Below are 22,495 nucleotides of genomic sequence, written 5' to 3' on the forward strand. Positions count from 1 at the left end.
GCTCTTATTGCAAGGGAAGTGGTCACTGGAAGCGGAACTGCCCCAAATATTTAGCGGACAAGAAGAAGGCCGGCAACACCCAAGGTATATGTGATATACAAGTAATTGATGTGTACCTTACCAGTACTCGTAGTAGCTCCTGGGTATTTGATACCGGTGCGGTTGCTCATATTTGTAACTCAAATCAGGAACTACGGAATAAACGGAGACTGGCAAAAGACGAGGTGACGATGCGCGTCGGGAATGGTTCCAAGGTCGATTTGATCGCCGTCGGCACGCTACCTCTGCATCTACCCACGGGATTAGTTATAAACCTCAATAATTGTTATTTAGTGCCAGCTTTGAGCATGAACATTGTATCTGGATCTCGTTTAATTCGAGATGGCTACTCATTTAAATCTGAGAATAATGGTTGTTCTATTTATTTGAGAGATATGTTTTATGGTCATGCCCCGCTGGTCAATGGTTTATTCTTAATGAATCTCGAACGTGATGCTACACATATTCATAGTGTGAATACCAAAAGATGTAAAGTTGATAATGATAGTCCCACATACTTGTGGCACTGCCGCCTTGGTCACATTGGTGTCAAGCGCATGAAGAAGCTCCATGCAGATGGACTTTTGGAGTCTCTTGATTACGAATCATTTGACACGTGCGAACCATGCCTCATGGGTAAGATGACCAAGACTCCGTTCTCCGGAACAATGGAGCGAGCGACCAACTTATTGGAAATCATACATACCGATGTGTGCGGTCCAATGAGCGTTGAGGCTCGCGAAGGATATCGTTATGTTCTCACTCTCACTGATGATTTAAGTAGATATGGGTATGTCTACCTAATGAAACACAAGTCTGAGACCTTTGAAAAGTTCAAGGAATTTCAGAGTGAAGTCGAGAATCAACGTGACAGGAAAATAAAATTCTTACGATCAGATCGTGGTGGAGAATATTTAAGTCACGAATTTGGTACACACTTAAGGAAATGTGGAATAGTTTCACAACTCACGCCGCCTGGAACACCTCAGAGAAATGGTGTGTCCGAACGTCGTAATCGCACTCTATTGGATATGGTGCGATCTATGATGTCTCTTACCGATTTACCGCTCTCATTTTGGGGTTATGCTTTAGAGACTGCCGCATTCACTTTAAATAGGGCACCGTCTAAATCCGTTGAGACGACACCGTATGAATTATGGTTTGGGAAGAAACCTAAGCTGTCGTTTCTAAAAGTTTGGGGATGCGATGCTTATGTCAAGAAACTTCAACCTGAAAAGCTCGAACCCAAATCGGAAAAATGCGTCTTCATAGGATACCCTAAGGAAACTATTGGGTATACCTTCTACCTCAGATCCGAAGGCAAGATCTTCGTTGCCAAGAACGGGTCCTTTCTAGAGAAGGAGTTTCTCTCGAAAGAATTGAGTGGGAGGAAAGTGGAACTTGATGAGGTGATAGTCACCCCTTCCGAACCAGAAAGTAGCGCAGCGCGGGAAAATGTTCCTGTGGTGCCTACACCGACTAGGGAGGAAGTTAATGATGATGATCATGAAGCTTCAGATCAAGTTACTGAACTTCGTAGGTCCACAAGGACACGTTCCGCACCAGAGTGGTACGGCAACCCTGTCCTGGAAATCATGTTGTTAGACAACGGTGAACCTTCGAACTATGAAGAAGCGATGGCGGGCCCGGATTCCGACAAATGGCTAGAAGCCATGAAATCCGAGATAGAATCCATGTATGAAAACAAAGTATGGACTTTGACTGACTTGCCCGATGAGCGGCGAGCCATAGAAAACAAATGGATCTTTAAGAAGAAGACGGACGCAGATGGTAATGTGACCATCTACAAAGCTCGACTTGTCGCTAAGGGTTATCGACAAGTTCAAGGGGTTGACTACGATGAGACTTTCTCACCCGTAGCGAAGCTGAAGTCCGTCCGAATCATGTTAGCAATTGCCGCATACTATGATTATGAGATATGGCAGATGGACGTCAAAACGGCATTCCTTAACGGCTTCCTTAAGGAAGAGTTGTATATGATGCAGCCGGAAGGTTTTGTCGATCCTAAGAATGCTAACAAAGTATGCAAGCTCCAGCGCTCAATCTATGGGCTGGTGCAAGCATCTCGGAGTTGGAACATTCGCTTTGATGAGATGATCAAAGCGTTTGGGTTTACACAGACTTATGGAGAAGCCTGTGTTTACAAGAAAGTGAGTGGGAGCTCTGTAGCATTTCTCATATTATATGTGGATGACATATTATTGATGGGAAATGATATAGAATTCTTGGAAAGTATAAAGGCCTATTTGAATAAGTGTTTTTCAATAAAGGACCTTGGAGAAGCTGCTTATATATTAGGCATCAAGATCTATAGAGATAGATCAAGACGCCTCATTGGTCTTTCACAGAGTACATACCTTGACAAGATATTGAAGAAGTTCAGTATGGATCAGTCCAAGAAGGGGTTCTTGCCTGTATTGCAAGGTGTGCAATTGAGCACGGCTCAATGCCCGACCACGGCAGAAGATATAGAAGAGATGAGTGTCATCCCCTATGCCTCGGCCATAGGGTCTATTATGTATGCCATGCTGTGTACCAGACCTGATGTAAACCTTGCCGTAAGTTTGGTAGGAAGGTACCAAAGTAATCCCGGCAAGGAACACTGGACAGCGGTCAAGAATATCCTGAAGTACCTGAAAAGGACTAAGGATATGTTTCTCGTTTATGGAGGTGACGAAGAGCTCGTCGTAAAGGGTTACGTCGACGCTAGCTTCGACACAGATCTGGATGACTCGAAGTCACAGACCGGATACGTGTATATATTGAATAGAGGAGCAGTAAGCTGGTGCAGTTGCAAGCAAAGCGTCGTGGCGGGATCTACATGTGAAGCGGAATACATGGCAGCCTCGGAGGCAGCACAGGAAGCAGTCTGGATGAAGGAGTTCATTACCGACCTAGGGGTGATTCCCAATGCGTCGGGCCCAATGACTCTTTTATGTGACAACACTGGAGCTATTGCCCTTGCGAAGGAGCCCAGGTTTCACAGGAAGACCAGACATATCAAGCGTCGCTTCAACTCCATTCGTGAAAGTGTTCAAAATGGAGACATAGATATTTGTAAAGTGCACACGGACCTGAATGTAGCAGATCCGTTGACTAAACCTCTCCCTACGGCAAAACATGATCAACACCAGGACGCAATGGGTGTTCGATTCATCACAATGTAACTAGATTATTGACTCTAGTGCAAGTGGGAGACTGTTGGAAATATGCCCTAGAGGCAATAATAAATGGTTATTATTATATTTCTGTGTTCATGATAATAGTCTTTTATTCATGCTATAATTGTATTGTCCGGAAATCGTAATACATGTGTGAATACATAGACCACAACCTGTCCCTAGTAAGCCTCTAGTTGACTAGCTCGTTGATCAACAGATAGTCATGGTTTCCTGACTATGGACATAGTATGTCATTGATAACGGGATCACATCATTAGGAGAATGATGTGATGGACAAGACCCAACTTAAGCATAGCATAAAAGATCGTGTAGTTTCGTTTGCTAGAGCTTTTCCAATGTCAAGTATCTTTTCCTTAGACCATGAGATCGTGCAACTCCCGGATACCGTAGGAGTGCTTTGGGTGTGCCAAACGTCACAATGTAACTGGGTGACTATAAAGGTGCATTACGGGTATCTCCGAAAGTGTCTGTTGGGTTGGCACGGATCGAGACTGGGATTTGTCACTCCGTGTAAACGGAGAGGTATCTCTGGGCCCACTCGGTAATGCATCATCATAATGAGCTCAATGTGACTAAGGCGTTAGTCACGGGATCATGCATTGCGGTACGAGTAAAGAGACTTGCCGGTAACGAGATTGAACAAGGTATTGGGATACCGACGATCGAATCTCGGGCAAGTAACATACCGATTGACAAAGGGAATTGCATACGGATTGATTGAATCCTCGACACCGTGGTTCACCCGATGATATCATCGTGGAACATGTGGGAGCCAACATGGGTATCCAGATCCCGCTGTTGGTTATTGACCGGAGAGGCGTCTCGGTCATGTCTGCATGTCTCCCGAACCCGTAGGGTCTACACACTTAAGGTCCGGTGACGCTAGGGTTGTAGAGATATATGTATGCGGAAACCCGAAAGTTGTTCGGAGTCCCGGATGAGATCCCGGACATCACGAGAGGTTCCGGAATGGTCCGGAGGTGAAGAATTATATATAGGAAGTCCAGTTTTGGCCACCGGGAAAGTTTCGGGGGTTATCGGTATTGTACGGGGACCACCGGAAGGGTCCCGGGGGTCCACCGGGTGGGGCCACCTGTCCCGGAGGGCCCCGTGGGCTGAAAGTGGAGGGGAACCATCCCCTAATGGGCTGGGGCGCCACTTTGGGCCTCCCCCCCATGCGCCTAGGGTTGGGAACCCTAGGGGGGAGTTTCCCCTTGCCTTGGGGGGCAAGGCAACCCCTTCCCCCTTGGCCGCCGCCCCCCCCTTGGAGATCCCATCTCCAAGGGCTGCGCACCCCCCTTGGGGGCCTATATAAAGGGGGGGGAGGGAGGGCAGCATACTACAGCCTTTGGCGCCTCCCTCCTCCCCTGCAACACCTCTCTCTCGCGCGCAGAAGCTCGGCGAAGCCTTGCCGGAGAGCCGCTACATCCACCACCACGCCGTCGTGCTGTTGGATCTCCATCAACCTCTCCTCCCCCCTTGCTGGATCAAGAAAGGAGGAGACGTCGCTGCACCGTACGTGTGTTGAACGCGGAGGTGCCGTACGTTCGGCACTCGGTCATCGGTGATTTGGATCACTGCGAGTACGACTCCGTCATCCACGTTCATTGGAACGCTTCCGCTCGCGATCTACAAGGGTATGTAGATCCACTCCTTTCCCCTCGTTGCTAGTAGACTCCATAGATGCATCTTGGTGAGCGTAGGAAAATTTTAAATTATGCTACGATTCCCAACATCCGCTATCACCCAACCCGACACCCGACGCTAATTGGGTAGGTGGGGTGTTGATGTTCATACCTTGCTGAGGCTGCGTGCTCGTGGGTGTGCTCCCGGCCGCCTCCAGACGAAGCAGACTCTTTGGCCACAACAGGACCCACCCATTGCAACAATCACCAAGCCGCCACGGGGTCTCGTCGTCATCCCCCACTAGTATCAGAGGAGGCAAATTCTCGTGGCCCGGTTTGACACTGGCCACGGAAACCTTGAAGACGTTCAGGGGGATCGGCCGGCTCTGGAACAATGGTTCCTTCGGCTCCATTATCGTCGCCTTCCCCACGTCCACCTTCTTGTCGCTGATGGTGTACAATATGGTGCACGGGGTTTCGTCAGCCTGCAAAGAAAATTCTGCGACGTGAGACATCCGAAAGGCAATGAAAACGGGAGATTATACATTTATTGAAGGGGGCCGGTGTGACAGATACCGTGAGGGCGTCGAGCTCCGCCAAAGACGAAGCACCGCCGAGCACGTCCGGTGCCGGAGCCAGTGCGGGAGCAGGTGCTGGTGCAACGCTAGTCGAGCTGCTCCCCAAGAAGTCAGCAAGGGGAAAGTCCTCTGCATTTTTTTTCTGGATTTTGCCTGGTCCAAGTGAAAATGGACGGAACCAAGGAAGTAGATATATCTGCAACCACCCGTTTTGCGGCAGCTACCGCTCTTGCGACTGTCTGAGATGATTTCTTCTCAACGGCAATCTCAACCTTCTTGTCGATGTTTTCTTCAGTTAACCTCTGTCTTTCCTTTCTCTCCTCTGTGGTCTCACGGTAGCACTTCTTCCACGTGCCGCCGTCTCCGACACCGTGCACGCGTCCATACGACGGTCGAGTATCCACCGGGAGTCGTTTCAATATGTTCAATGCCCGGTTAAATGGAGTGCCCCACTTGGGCCTCGCCAATGCCTCAGACGGCGAGTCGCTTTCGGCCGCAATCTTGTGCTGCTCTCTCTGCAAAAGGCACAAGGATCGTTTACAAATATGACTAACATGTGCAGTCGAATTGATCAGAAACTAAAATTACCAGCAGTCTCATGAACTCCGTCGTGACCGGGTTTGTCTCGTAAACCTTCTTCACTTGGTCCCAACGGTGCCGGGCACTGAGGACATCACGCTCCTGCGGGACGGTGAACTCCGCCAAGGGGTCTGGGATGCCCAGACTCGCGGCTTCCGCGTCCTCCAGGCCCATTTGGACCTCTTCCGCCGTAACCACGGCTTCCGAGGTGGTGGCTACCAATGTTCCTCTCTTGAAGCCCCTTCATGTACTTAGACTTTTTTTTGGCAGCTTCGGCCTCGCAAGCCTCCTTGAATATTTGAAACTGCTCTTCTGTGATTGTCAGGTTATCCTTTACAATCTCGGAGTAGGGTTCCTTCTTGTCGATGATCCTTGCTTTCACTCGATTTTTCCAGGCGGCCAACGCGTCGCTAAACTTGGTCATGGCGTGTTTGTTTATCTTCTTCATTGCCGGGTCCTCATCTGGATCTTCATAATCCTTCTCATTCTGGCCCGGGAACAAGAATATCTAGTGAAACTTCTTTAGGAGGGAGGGCCTCATATTATCTTATCTTCTATAGTTTCCCACCGTTGATGGTGGCGGTTGTCCGTACGCTGCAGCCTATTTGATTGCCGTAGCACGAGCGCGCTTCCTCGGGCGCCTTTGGCTCAAAATTGCCATCGTCCACCTCCGTGACCACCAGTCTAGTAGTCCTAAGTTTGTTAGGAAGTCATTGCCTCTTTGCTTTCGGTTCTACACCGGCTCCGCTCCCCGAGGCAGCGCCAGTCTCAGTCTCACGTCGGTCTCGATGTCGGTCTGAGTCTTAGCGCCGGTCTCAGTCTCAGCACCGGTCTGCGTGTCGGTCTCAGTCCCCCATGCCACTGGTGGGCCCAGCAACAACATCGGTTGATCGTCGGCAAGGCTCAAAAATTCATCTGCCGCCCGGTAGACGTCGTCGCAATCACCAGAACCCTGTCCTTCATCATTGCTAGCCATGTTTCCTATGATTAAATCTATTCAATTAATTCTAGACCTAATAAAATGAATAATGACATAAAAAAGGCCTATTGTTTTGCAGGAACATTGACTCCTTCCTTGTGCGGCAAATCCCGGGCACTCGGTATGTCCTAGTTTGTAGCACAAGTCATGCCGAAATTCACGGAAAATTTCGGCATGACCTTTGCTAAAAAGTGGACAAATCGAGAACCTGGAATTTGCCGGAACGGAAATGAATCAACATTCTGGCAAAACATAGGCCACTCAGCTTCATTCCCTGGAAACAGTGTTCAAATATCCCTCTTCGACACCGCAACACATGTCCAAATATACACGAGTAACCACATTTTGAAATTTCACAAGCTAATTCAAAAACAGAGTGTAGAAGAAAATTCATTTAACTACTAATAGAACAAAATTCAGTTAACTTTAGTGCTCTATAATGATGAAAGGAAAAAAATTAGTTAACTACTAATTTCATTCATTTAGGTTATTCATTTAACTTCACCTCATTAACATACTGTACCACTACTACTAGCAGCACTACTAACCTAATTAACCTAGCAAAACTCTACTGCCCTAACTGAAAAACATCTAATTAATATCTGCTAGTACCACTACTGCCCTAACCTAATTAACATCTACTGGTATCACTATATACTACAAGCAGCATATACCCTAATTAAACCCTACTGTCGTAACTAACTTTTGCTGTAAACCAAATTTTTTGCTCTAACATCTACTACTTAACATCCTTTGCTCTAAACTAAATTTTTTGCTATAAACTAACTTTTTCTCTACTAATTTTCTCTAAAATGCAGAGAGAGAGGAGTGGGGGGGAGGGGTGGGGGACTTACAGAGAGGGGAAACGGTGGCGGGGAGGTGCTCGGCGACGGAGGCAGGGGCGGAGAGGGCGGGCTCGGGCACGGGCAACGGCGGTCCTAGGCGGGCTCGGGCGGCGGTGAGGTGGGGGCGGCGACGGTGAGGTCAAGGGCGGCCTCGGGCGGCGGCGGTGAGACTGAGGGCGGCCTCGGGCGGCGGCGGTGAGGATGACGGCGGCCTCGGGGGGAGACGGTGAGGTTGCGGGCGTCCACGCCGGCAGGAAACGGCGGCGAAGTGGGGCGACGGCGAATTGGAGAGACGGCGCCGTGGGCGAGGGATTTGGGGAAGAAGTGGTGGCCGGGGGGAGGGAAACCGCTGTTTAAGTGGAACGTAGCGGTAGCGCATTCTTGAAAACGCGCTATAGCTAAGTTAGCTACAACGCGTTTCCTCAAACACGCTACTGCTATTCCTTTCTCCTTTTTCCCCTTTTTTCATTTATTTTTCTTTACATTTTATTTTTTTCCTTTCTCCTTTTTCTATTTCATTCATTTTCATTTACTTTTCTACTTGTTTTTCATTTTATTTTATTTTGGTTAGCAGTAGCGCCTTACACATAAACGCGTTGCTACAACAAAATTAGCGGCAGCGCTGTTTCTGAAAGTGCGCTACTACTATGTGTAGCCGATCGGCTTAGTGGTGGGAATTTTTGTAGTAGCGCTGTTACAGCGGGACGCGCTACTGCTATATATGTATCTGCGGCGCGGTTATTCCACGCGCGCTACTGTTGTCTAGCAGTAGCGCCCTTTTTTAACATACGCTACTGCTAAAGTTCTGTGTATAGGATTTTCCCTAGAAGTGTGTGTCCACGACAGAAGTGGCTGAGGCGACAGTTCATAATGATATGCCATCTACAGGTGAGAGTCTTGCACAACAGCTCCAGCTCCTGGTGGTGCAGAGGTTGCTAAGGCGACTGTTTCACGAGTTGGTCTTCCACCTAGGAGTCGTAGCCCCCGCAAGCAATCAACAGACATACCCAACGCACCGGCTATAGCTAGGAGCAGTAGAGATGAGTCTGGTTATGTTCCTGTGTCCACACTGTTCCCACCACCTGCCAAAAGCAATGTTATGGAGAAACCGGAAGACCGGAGTACAACTGATGCAGGTGTCAAGCCGGGCACGAGTGATGGAGGTAAACGTCCGGAGCAAACTGCGTGTTTACCCGCAGTGGAGAACCCCAGCCTAAATCTGCGCACTTCCAAGCTCCCAGTCAATGCTGGTGTCCCCTACAGCCCAAACAAGAAGATTGTCAAGAAAGCTGCGGCTGATACCGCTGACAACACGCCCCGCCCTACGAATAAGCCCGATGATTCTGTAGCGGCCGATTCAGATATGTTTGTTGATCTCTCACCCTTGGATTCTGTCCCGCAAGTTGTTTGCGGTCCGGCCAGTAGGCATGAGAGGCACCCAATGGCCTTCACCCCACCGAGCTTTAGCCTTGGCATCAGTCAAGATCAACCAGTGGTGCAAGATCCTACGCCAGTTGCCTTTGCTTTCCCGGGAGGCAAGGCCGCAATGATGGCACAACCAATGGTCGAGGGCAGGAAGGCTATCAAGTTCGCAGAGCCGATCGTCCAAGGTACATTTCTTCTGCGCTTATCATTTTCTTGTATACATCTGTGTAGTCTGACTTTTGTCCCAAGCAATTTTTCTGGGGTTCTCACCTGTGATGGCAACTGTTATGTGATGACATGGCAACTGGATTTGCTGCACCATGTCACCTACATTTTCCATTCGGCAACCACATGGCAACTGAAGTTGATACAACATGGCAATTGTACTTGTTCTCACATGGCAACTACAATGCACTACACATGGCAACTGGATTTGCTGCAGCATGTCACCTGCATTTTTGTTTCCATGCTGCATTTTTGATTCGGCAACCACATGGCAACTGGAGTTGACACAACATGGAAACTGCAGTTGCTTTCACATGGGAATTATAGTGCAATACACATGGCAACTGGATTTGCCTCCACATGGCAACTCCCTACTTTTTGTACCTACATTTCATATCATGCACCTTTTTATTTTCACACTACATTTGTTTTGTTTTCCAGGTATCCTAACCCACTTTTTGATCCTTGCAGGCACCCCTGAGGAGATTTTGCCATCACTTGATGAAGTTTACCGCAGGATTGAGGAGGCAACATTGCAGAGGAGGTCCTCACGAGGTCAGGGCAATCAAGTTCCAACGTGCCTGCTGAGACGGTATCTGAGGATACCATTAGAAGTGCCACCCCTAGTTCTGTGAGGCAGCAGAGGGTAGTTCACCCACCTCCCGCGGATGACTAGAAGCCCGAAGTCAAGGCCACAAAGGAGCAGAACCAGCTGTACGATATTGTCAAGCGATATGGAAATGCGAGGGCCAGCAGCAAGCACATGAAGGAGCTGAAAGCGTAATGACCACACCACATAACCTCTCATTTTTCTTTGCTCTTTTTACCATTCATCTTTTTTCTACTTTCTAGATATGATCCGTTTATGTTTTATCTCTTCTTTTTTTACTTAGTAGACATGATTCTTTCATGTTATATCATTTTCATACAGCTCATGTTTGGACAGAACCAAGGTCATACAATGCGAAGCGACGTACGTCGACCTGGGTGATCCTGCCGAGTCCGTGAGGCCACTCAGTAAAATGTCGACGAATGTAGTTGCATGTGGGATTGACTTCATCAACAAGTATATGGATATGTCTCATGGCAAAACAATCATGCATTACAGTGTGACCTGCAAAATATGGGATGGTGACTTCCACCACAAAATCCCGAGGAAGCATTTTGCTGCGCACGGTGAATTCAAGCTCACAATGAAGAAATGTGTGAGTACTCCTTCCCTTTTTGCACATTTTTTCCTCCCATGGTATGTTTTTTGCCAGTAGCTACACCCTGTTTATGTGGCAGCTGTTTCATGTGGCAACAGCTGCCATGTAAACTGACTTTTGATTTGCATCCCCGTACAAACTATGTGGCAACTTCAAAGTAAAATACAGGGCAACTTTGTTCATACATGGATGGCAACTTCCTATAAGTACCCACTATAACTAAACATTTCTATGTGATTCTACTTTTTGGCCCCTTGCAGCTTTATGTCACTCATGTGCCTCTTACCGCAACGGTGATATCCTTACACGTCATTTTCCCAATTACACCATTTTATGTTCTTCATGTGAACTCTGCTTCTTCTTTCCTTCATTTTACTTGCAGGTCCTGTTCCCCATGTTCCAGGAGCTTGCACCACATGACCCGCACGACAAGTGTGGTCACCACTACGCGGTCTGCCTTGACCTGAAGAACCAACATTTTGAGGTGCTTGATTCAATGAGTTCGGCAGCTGATGCAGACCTTACTACGCATGCTGAATACTTCATCAACAACCTCAAAGAGACATGGAACCGTCACTACGAACACTCAAAGGTCCAGATCAGACATTTTCCAATTGAGTACTTGGCGACTATGAAGCAAGGGAACAAGTAATTTCCCATCTCTTTCTTCATCTGCCCTCTACACCAATGCTAACCCTCTTTGTTACATTTGAATTGAAGTTTATCATTGTTATCTCTGTCCTTTGCGAGTTCACCTGATTCTTTTCTTGTATAGGACGGACTGTGGCTTTCACACGTTGGAATACCTTGCAAAGTGGGAAGGTAGACTGGTTCCTGTTGTCACAGCTGCAATGGTCGTTGAGCTTCGGAAAACTTACACATGGAACTGGTTGACGAATGAAGATTTCAACAAGCGGTCCAGAGCACGTGAGTTCGTAGAGGAAGCTGTCAACAAAGTCACCAAGAAGTACAAGTGATCACGTGGTGCTCTATACCGAACGCCTACCTTACATTCTGTTGTCGAGGAATGTAAGGTACTACCTTTGTTCTTTTCAAAACTATGTCCGTGTGCTATGTTATGACTGCAACCCTGCGTAGCCTAGTATGTAGTGGTGGTGTGTGGGTGACATTTGAATATTTTTTGTAAATATATGTGTGGATGTGAACCTATTTAGGCGTGACAGCAGATATGTTTATGTTTATCATTATTATTATGCTTTCATCGTTGGTAGCACCAGTTTGGTGTTTTGAATGCGTCCACGATGTTTTAAAACATTGCAAATGTAGTTCATCAGACATGGTTAGTGAAAATTATCGTCGTTTTTCATTTGTCTGTTTGGTTCTTTTTTTTCATCGCTAACTGTACCGGCTAGCATGGTAGTTTGATCATGTAGCCGTAACCTTTTTGCGGTTGCTGCACGTGACGCTTTTCAACTTGTTTCCCATAGATTGCACACAACACACTATGTGTGACTAACATGCGTTGAATGAACACGGAGATATACGCGATGCATAGTCATTACAAATAACATGGCATATTTCAGCAGAACTAACATGGCAGATTCAGTATAAACAACACGGCAGATTCAATATAAATAACATGGCAGATCCAGTATACTTAACATGGCAGATCCAGTATACATAACATGGCAGATCCAGTACACAGAACATGGCAGGTTCAGTATAAAATATCATGGTAGATTTAGTATAAAATAGCATGGCAGATTCACTATAAAATAGCATGGCAGATTAACTATACATAACATGGCAGATTAAGTATACATAACATGGCAAATTAAGTACCATACACGTGGCAACTGCAGTTATCCATTCATGGCATTTTCCTTCAACTTCTGATGCCCCTCAAGAGTCATTCTCCCATTTTTTAAAAATTTAGAACATCTAGATTATAAAATAAAATTTCACCAAGGACCATGTCACACTGCTCCAATGTTGCTTACGGATTGCTTGTCCCTTTCTTTGTTTTCTTGTGTTTTGCTTGAATCTCCAATCCCGATTTGTATCTTATCTCTTTTGGACGCCCCTTTGTGATGGAACGGGGCGGGTTCCCGACCTGGGTTTGTGTGCTTGCTGTTCCAGATCCTATCTCCGAGTTTTCAGATGATGGCCCTGTGGATGAAGGCACACTTGATGTGCGGGGGAACCTGTGTAAGGCTTCCTCAGCTTTCCTCTTCTTGATCTCATCAAGCTCTCTTTTCAGGGCCTTCCTGTGTTTTTCTACGACCCTCGCTGTCTCATCACTCTTGCACTCTTCATCAATTAGTTCAGCATAGTTCTTTGTCAGCACAACGTGCCTCACAGCTTCCATAGTTGACTCAGGTCTCTCGTCATGCACAGCCAAAACTGCGTTTGTTGTCTGTGGCGCCAATGCGCCGTCAGCGTCCCAAGTCCATCACCGCCTTATGAAATGGCGGGGCATACGTGTCACCGCGTTCATGTCCATTACTTTTAGTATGTGACAGCACACAATGTCGTCCCGTTCGAATTTGCAGCATTGGCAGTAGTATTCGCCTTGGCCTGTTGAGGCTTTCACGAAGTAGTTCCTTCCTTTGTCCCGGTCTTCACGTTCTGAATCTGACATGCCCAAAATAGAACATTGAACGTATGTTCATCCACCTGGAAAGCCGTGAACATGCTGGCACGCTTTATTTCTTCCTGGAATCTGCAAGTTTTGTGTGTTTTTTGTTGAACTATTGTGTGCTGTTTTTGTAGCACCTTATGTTGTCGTGGCAAATAGAAGTACATTTCGTTTGAACATGGCAAATATAGTACATTAAACATGGCAACTATAGTACATTAAACATGGCAACTGCAGTACATTAAACATGGCAATTGCAGTTCAGTAAACATGGCAACTGCAGTTCATTAAACATGGCAACTGCAGTTCATTAAACATGGCAACTGCATAACATTTTCAATTGGCATTGGCACACCCTTCACTGGCTAGCTCTAGCTTTGCAAGCGCGAAGAAATGTATGCGTGCCCCATCCATCCATGCGCATGAATAAGTTTTTAGTAATTGATGAATAAATCCTGGCATGTCGAGCATCAGCATGGCATGGATTTGTGTAACTTTTCGTTTCGTCTACCTTTTTTTGAGAGAGAATCGTTTCATCTACTTATGTCTATGTTGTTTGTGCTTTGGACTAGTTCCTGTTTGAAAGAGTACTAGGTTTGTATCTGAGTACTCATTATCCACAAAATTATAGAATGGCATGCGCTACCTAGTCCTTCCACGTGGCAGTCCATTTGGTATCCTCTTTGAAACAACTTTGTTGCTGTACGAACCATGTATGCGTTCATGTTCCATTTGATTCTTCCAAACATGCAGACCACCATATATACATGGATGACAGTCAGTTCCAAATTTTTCATCATCATCATCATCATCAGTGAGTTTTAGTTGCCTGCAGTATTTTATCACTGAAACCATTTAGATTGAATATCAGTTTTTACTGTTAGTCTCATGCGACCGGATCTTCATCGCTACGAAGTTGCTAGTGGTGAACGATCTCGTTTTAGACACTTAGTCACCTGGTGATAAAACTGTGAGATTGTATCGAAGCGTCTCAATGCCCATACACAGGCACCCGCATGGTATATATTGATATTGTGGTTTGTGGTACAAGAAAGGGTTGTTGGGATCAACCGCATGAGAGAATACATGAGGTTTAAGATAGAGATAACAAGAATAAGAAAGAGATCACAACTATCTCTAGTTACAACTGAACCTGCGTATAGCCTCCTGTACCTATACGTTTAACACCCTCCCATAATCATAACTTGACCAAGTTAAGATTACGCTTGAATTCTTCAAATGGCCTTGTTGGTAGTGCTTTTGTAAAACCATATGCAACTTGATCCTTTGAATGCACAAACCGTATCTCTAATTATTTGCTTGCAACTCTTTCCCTAACAAAATGATAGTCAATCTCAATGTGTTTAGTCTGTGCATGAAAAACAGGATTAACTGAAAGATATGTTGCACCAAGGTTGTCACACCAAAGACATGGAGTTGGAGAACAATATATCCCAAGTTCCTTAAGCATGGACTTAACCTATATAACTTTTGCCGTTGCATTTGCCAATGCTTTATACTCTGCTTCAGTACTTGACCTGGACACTGTAGCTTGTTTTCTTGCACACCATGAAATTACATTTGGTCCATGGAATATGGCAGACCCTCATGTAGACCCTCTATCATCCACACAGCCATCCCAATGAGAGTCAGAGAAAGCACTAACCAATGTGGATGATGATTTACTAAAAGTCAAGCCAAGCCCTAAGTGCCCTTTACATATCTCAGTATGCGCTTGGCAGTTGTCCAATGTGATGTTGTAGGTGCATGAAGGAATTGATGAACTTTGTTTACAGCAAAGCAAATATCAGGCCGAGTCAAAGTCAAATATTGAAGTGCACCAACTAAACTTCTGTACCTGGTGCCATCCTCTTGATCCAGGAGTGCTCCTTATGCAAGAGACAATTTTTCTGTGCTAGGTAATGGAGTAGATGATGATTTACATCCATGCAAGCCAGCTCTATTTAAAAGATCCGTTGCATATTTTTCTTGAGACAGATGAAGACCACCTTCCCTGTTTCTCTGAACTTCTATGCCGAGAAAGAAATGCAAATCTCCCAAGTCCTTAAGAGCAAACTCTGAGTTCAAATCCTTCAACAAGTCTGGCACTGCTTCATTTGATGAACTTGTAACAATGATATCATCAACATAAATAAGCACAAAAACAGATGTCTTTGACTTATTATAAATAAACAGAGATGTGTCAAATTTCGAAGGAGCAAAACCAAGTGCTTGTAGCTTTGAACCCAACCGAGAGTACCATGCCCTAGGGGCCAGTTTCACCCCATAAAGAGACTTATCCAGCCTGCATATTTGAAAGGGTTTGTTTTTATCCTCAAAACTAGGGGGTTGCTTCATGTAAACTTCCTCTTCCAGAACACCATGAAGAAACACATTCTGCACATCTAGCTGTCCGAGACACCATCCTTCGGATACGGCAATGGACAAAACAAGGCCTATAGTAGCAGCTTTAACAACAGGACTGAATGTATCTTCATAGTCTATGCCATACCTCTGTTTGAATCCCTTTGCAACAAGTCTAGCCTTATACCTGCCTATAGTACCATCTGACTTTTTCTTTATTCTGAATACCCATTTGCAATCAATCAAATTTTTACCTTGTTGTGAAGGAACTAGATGCCAGGTTTTATTTTCCTGAAGTGCTTGAAACTCTTCTTCCATAGCTTTTCTCCACCTTGCATCCTTGCATGCTTCGTGGAACGAACTAGGTTCTCCTGTGGAGCAGGTTAAGCCAAACTTTACTTTATAATTGACAGGTTGGATTACACCAGCTCGTAACCTTGTACGTGGCGGAGTTATAACTTGCTGCACCACTGCACCCGAAATTCGCGCAGAAGATCCTGAAGACTAGTCCGCTATAGGAGTTCCTGGCAATCCCGGAGCAGATTCGCTGCTGGTGGCAGCTGCGGGATCCTCTGCGGCCGAGCCAGGGCATGACGTGGAGGCGCGCGGCACAGAAGATCCGGGTACTGCAGTTGCTGAGCCCGACCCGTGCGCCTCCGTATCCACCTGTGGATCCGTGCCTGCACGGGACTAGTGGATGGCGCGCCTGGCATAGACACGCCGGGTCGCACTGAACCGGTCTGCTGATCTGTCCTCACAAGGCGACATCGTGCGCGTGTGGACAGGCGGGTCCACGCCCTGACGCGTGTCAGGCGCAGATGGGTGGAGCGTCGTTCCCGTGCTGACGCCACCATCCGTGCACGCCTGCTGCCGCGGCATCGATCCCGGAGCGGATGTTGGCGGGTCTGCGGCCGCCGATCCCGAGGAAGATCGGGGTGCAGGGTTGGCATGTAGCGGCCACATGAAATTTAGGCTGTTTGGACTATTTTCTTCACCGTTTTGCCTCAAAAAAATTTCCTGCTGCATCCTGAGTCAACCCTGCATCATCACAATCATCATTTTCATGGTTAGAAGCATTAGTCATACGATCAGTACAATTGTCATCCCCATGCTGAAAATCAAATGAGAGGGTAAAAGAAGGATTTCTTTTCGGAGCAAGGCACCAGCATTAGGGTGTAAATGAGCAAAAGGGAAGACAGTTTCATCAAAAACAACATCATGTGAGATGTATACTCGACCAGTGGGAACATCTAAGCATTTAACGCCCTTGTGCTTTGCACTATAGCCGAGAAAAACACATTGTTTGGAGCGGAACATGAGTTTGCGGTTGTTGTAGGGACGCAGGTTAGGCCAACAAGCACAACCGAACACACGAAGAGAGTGATAATCTGGTCGAGTATGAAGGAGCCTATGCATGGGTGTATCATTGTTGATGACTCGACTTGGAAGCATGTTAATGAGATGGACTGCCGTAAGGAAGGCCTCATCCCAAAACTTGAGAGGCATGGAAGCGCCAGCAAGTAGGGCTAGACCTACTTCAACAACATGTCGATGTTTGTGCTCAGCTGAGCCATTCTGTTGATGTGCATGGGGACATGATACATGATGAGAAATACCCAAGGTTTGAAAAAACAAATCTAGTTTCTCATACTCACCGCCCCAATCAGATTGGACGGCCAGAATTTTTGTATCAAATTGGCGTTCAACAAGTGCTTGAAATTTTTGAAAAACTTGGAAAACGTCAGAACGTTTTTTAAGAAGATAAATCCAAGTATACTTACTAAAATTATCTATGAAGCTAACATAGTAAGTATGACGTCCAACAGACATAGGGGCAGGACCCCAAACATCAGAAAATACAAGTTGCAATGGTCTCGTAGAAACACTAGTAGAAATTGGATATGGTAGCTGATGAGATTTTGCTTTCCGACAAGAATCACATATAGTTTCAAGACTAAGCTCACCAACACATGGGAGCTGATTATTTCTAAGCACTTGTTGAACGATAACAAAAGATGGATGTCCTAATCTTGCATGCCACCGCTCCGAGGAGAGTTTGATGACACCAAAAACTTGTTTGTTGAAGCTTGTGAATTGGGGAATCAATGGATAGAGCCCATGCACGCATCTACCTCTGTAGAGAATGTTCCTCGTGACCTGATCTCGAATCAAAAAGAAATATGGGTGAAATTCTAGAAACACTTTGTTGTCAAGGGCAGTACGATGAACAGAAAGAATGTTTTTTGCTGTTTCGGGAACGTGCAAGATATTTCTAAGATGGATATTATGACTAGGGGTTTTGACAATTGCATGACCAATATGATCAATCTCCATACCTTCACCATTGGCATTGTGAACTTGATCTTGGCCATGGTACTTCTCGCTCATCGTCACCTTCTCGAGCTCGTTGGTGATGTGGTTGGTAGCCCCAGAGTTGACGTACCAGTTTGTGTCAACTCCGTACGACGTGTCCGTTGCTGCTGCTGCAACTTTCTTTCTGCTGGAGTTGCTCTCGGCATAGCGCCAGTCACAATCCTTGGCGATGTGGTTATCTTTCTTGCAAATCTCGCACTTATTTACATACTCCTCATACCCTTGGAAGGGACGCCCCCTGATGTTGTTGTACTAGGGGCGTCTATTGTTGCCGCCGTTGTGCTGGTAGTGACCACCGCCACCACCGCCGCCAGCGTTCTGGTAGTGGCCGCCAGCACCACCGCCGCCGCTGTTGTAGTTGTTGTAGCCGCCACTGCCGCCACCGGCGTTGGAGTTTTTGTAGTGACCGCCGCCGCCGTTCTGATAAGGGCCGCCGCCGCCACAACGAGATCCACCACCACCACTCCTGTTGGAGTTGTGGTAGCAGCTGGAGTTGTTGTTGCCACGACCTCGGGATGCAGCATTAGCCGTGGATTTGAAGGCGCCTGCCCCTATCCCGTGGAACATCTCAACGCGCTGGTCGAAGTTTGAAACCATGCCGAAGAGATCATCCACCGAGAGGGGAGTGGTGCGTATGTCCAGCGCCGAGATCAGGTGTTGGTAGTCCATGTCGAGCCCTGTAATGATGAAAGAAAGAAGATCTCGTTCGAGAGTGCTCTCATCTGCCCAAAGTATGCGGATGCGCTCAAGGAGCCTTTCTGTGCATTGGTGAGGGAGATGCGGCAGTTGTTCACACGAGAACGGGATTGGGCAGCGAACATGTTTGCTAGGGCTGACCATATGGCATGCGAGGTTTCTAGAGAGGCGACTTGGATCAGGACCTCCTTCAAGAGATTGCGAAGGAGGAAGGCTGTAATCTGCTGATCTTGAATCAGCCATGGTTTGTATTCAGGGTTAGGAACGATTTGCTCCTTTCCTTCTAAGGTCTTGGTGACTATGGTGTTGTTTGGCTCGGGTGTGGTTTGATCCATGTACCCATATAGCCCGACACCCATGATCTGGGAGCGAGCTTGGGTTCTCCATAGGATGTAGTTGGTTCTTGTGAGAGGCTCGGATGTGGTGCTAGTAAGGGCATTGGATGGAACTTGGCTGGAGGTAGACATGGTTCGGTTTGGTGGAGGAGAAGGTAGGAGCTCGGGTTTTCAGCGGGAGGAAGGAAGGTAGTCGAGGCTAGATGTGGCGGAAGAGGGAGGCTCTGATACCATGTGAGATTGTATCAAAGCGTCTCAATGCCCATACACAGGCACCCGCATGGTATATATTGATATTGTGGTTTGTGGTACAAGAAAGGGTTGTTGGGATCATCCGCATGAGAGAATATAGGAGGTTTAAAACAAGAATAAGAAAGAGACCACAACTATCTCTAGTTACAATTGAACCTGCGCATAGCCTCCTATACCTATACGTTTAACAAAAACATCGATCCCACACTTCTAATGAAGCCGCACATAATATTATTTCCATGTTCTATGGTCATCTCCTATTTCCTGATTGCACTGGACAACTCATCTCTGGACTTGCATAGCAACTCCTAAAAAATGAAGTACTTGATGGGGGCTCGTACGTCACTAAAAGGATTTCACAAAGATGTATATTGTCACTAGATACACATTATTGCTATGGAATTCATAAAACACACACATATCACGTGCTTGTCTCGCCTCTTCTCGAGACCTTCCTTTGTTGCAAGAAAACACACAATTTGAATATCCCGTTGGTGGCAAGTTGAAGATGGATCCGCTCAAAGACAAGTTTATTTGTAATAGTCCGAATTGTCCAATATACATCCCTGAAGCCCCACCCAATATATCACACGAGCACAACCAGAGCTGGCCAGGATAATCTCGCCGAAGTCAGGGAAGTAATTAGCACGTCATCAACTGTAACTCATCACTTCCCAAAGGTATCTCCAAAGGAACTGGGTGTGACACAATAGAAGAAAATGTGGTTAATATCTCTGTGAACATCACACAACGGGTGATCTCCAAGGCCGCTGCACTTCCTCGACGTTGGATGTCAGATGTCCCCTAAAAAGGAGGCACGTATGGTATAATACAAGTTCGCCGCCGCAAAAAAACACATGTTCAGTAAAAATATATTAATCACTTGGGTTGTTTTGTGTCCATTTGAGTGCGGACAAGAATGTCTATGAAACACAGATCAAAAGCAAAATACCATGGCATGTCTAAAGAGAGCTCTTACAAGGAACTGTTTGGGTGTGAAAATTCATCCTAAGGGCCAGTGTGGAACCAGTGATTTTTTTTCCAGCAATGCTTGATCTACGTTATACTACCTCCATAGACGTTGGGGCAGTTTAAATTAAATTGTCTCAAAGTCTTATATTTAGGAATGGAAGAAGTATAATTTACGTGTTTAACGCGCAGTCCTACCAGGGGGTAGGATTGGATGACTTAGGGGAGGAAGGGGCCCACCCTCCTAATATTCGGGGAGGGGGGTGATAATTAATTGTGAGCATTATGTAGAGTTTTTGTCAAACATACCTAGATGTAGGTTTTTTTTATTCACCAGCTCCCCTCGGCCAATCTGGAACGGAGGTAATACAAAACAAGTCCGACCACCAGCTCCCCCCCCCCCCCCCCCCCCCAAAACACCCACCAATCAGGAGCATCCATTCGATATCCATCCAATGGCCCATGTTTAATTTTTTATTTTTGCAACTTAGGAGCTGCTTTTATGGTAGTCATCCCCGCTTATCTGCGTTTTGAGTTACTCCCTTGTCCGGTTTTCTTATGCCCCATTGCAATTATTGTCAAACTTTGACCATAAAATGAACTAATAAAATATAAACTATATGTGACAAAACTATATTGTGTGAATTCTCTTTTGAATGCAAATACAATTCTGTAATTTTTGTATTATATAAATAATACGATGTGACTGAGTTATATAAATGAGCAACATTTGATACAAAATACTAGTAGGGCTAATAAACCTTGACGAGGGAGTATCCAAGTAGCCGAGCAACACGTTCATCCACCCTTGAATCACGTGGTACGTTGTTGTCTTCTTTAGCAGCCCAACGTGTTGTCCACTACGAAATCAAGTGTGGCCAATTTAGGAGCCACCTCGTGTACCACGCACGCTGCATGCATGCATGTGCGACATTATCTTCTCTGCATATGCGGCTAGTTAGCACAAGCAAACAATTTCTCGTGCTCCACGCGTGCATGTGTGAGAGCATCTTATCTTCTCTCCTGCTTGTCTCATGCATGTGAGAGCATCTATCTCATCTTCTGTCGTGATAAATCTTCCCTATAAATAGGGCAAGTGTTATGCAAATACTCATATCAGTCAAGTTCAGAGTAAGCTCGAGGTCCATTTAGCTGGTTAGTAGTGTTGGGTATATATTCCATATTCCATATTTCCATTTCCATATGCTTTCTGTCAATAAGTTTCTCTGTATGCATCATCCTCATACTTGACTTTCTCCAGGGTCTTATTGAAGGCATTGTTTTTAGGTGAACTCGGACTTTCTCCAGGGTGAAGATCCAAGATTTTCGATCGAGCAACGACAACGCTTATGCATTGTTTCCTTCTTGGGGGCGTTGCTTTTGGAGAACCTCATTTGTATTTCGGGTGTTGTCTTCGGTGGTTGGTAGAGTGCTACTGATGCTAGTGATACATCACCGTGGCAGGGTCTTTTTTTCTGTTCCTTCTATTTTCCTTTTTGGCTGTGTGTATTCTTGATGCCTTTGAACATCTTGTTGGTATAGAGGCCGGGTGTAATTGGTATCTTCGTGATATTAATATGTTCCTTTTGTCAAAAAAAATTTAGATAGGAAGTAAGAATTATATACAAATAAGCACCACATAAACGGCAGCCCAAACTTCCCATTCCGTCATCGCAACACTAAGTAACTACTCGCTTAAGACTATCTTTCTCCATCTTCCTTGACTCAAGGCAATGCTGGTGAATTTTATCGACTACTGATGTATGAAGCAGAGAGGTGTTGTTGAACACCCTTGTGCTTCTCTCAAGCACATGCATCATAGCGAGCAGAGGATCAACCAGTTGACACCTTTTCTCAGCTTGGGAGGGATGCCCTGCTGAAGATCAGACCACCAGGTGAGGACGTCTGGTTCGGCAGGAAGATCCATCTCAGGATGTGAGACCAGACCTCACGCGCAAGACCATCATTAGGTGCTCGGTCGTTTCCTTAGGTACACATCTCTCTTTTTTTGGATATTTTCTTGGTAGTGAATTAGTGATTAAACTTTTTAGAGGAAAGGTATTTCTGTCCAGAATTTGGTGATTAAAATTGAGCTGTGAACTTGGGATTGCTCGGAAATTACATGCATGGCATTGAGATATGCACAAATTTAATTAGGCTTGTCTTAATCTACTCTGGCTGGAACTTCACAGTTTGGCATA

The 22,495-nt window shown here is 46.0% G+C and overlaps 1 long non-coding RNA gene across 1 annotated transcript; it reads left to right on the forward strand.

Annotated features, from left to right (window-relative positions):
• The first annotated feature begins 21,405 nt into the window (after window positions 1–21,405).
• On the forward strand, window positions 21,406–21,864 carry LOC123179916 (uncharacterized). The gene is made up of 2 exons (XR_006490611.1): window positions 21,406–21,449; window positions 21,556–21,864. It is a non-coding gene; the product is annotated as an uncharacterized lncRNA (long non-coding RNA).
• Window positions 21,865–22,495: the final 631 nt, after the last annotated feature.

This window comes from Triticum aestivum, chromosome 1D (assembly GCF_018294505.1).
Source record: "Triticum aestivum cultivar Chinese Spring chromosome 1D, IWGSC CS RefSeq v2.1, whole genome shotgun sequence".
NCBI classification, from domain to species: domain Eukaryota; kingdom Viridiplantae; phylum Streptophyta; class Magnoliopsida; order Poales; family Poaceae; genus Triticum; species Triticum aestivum.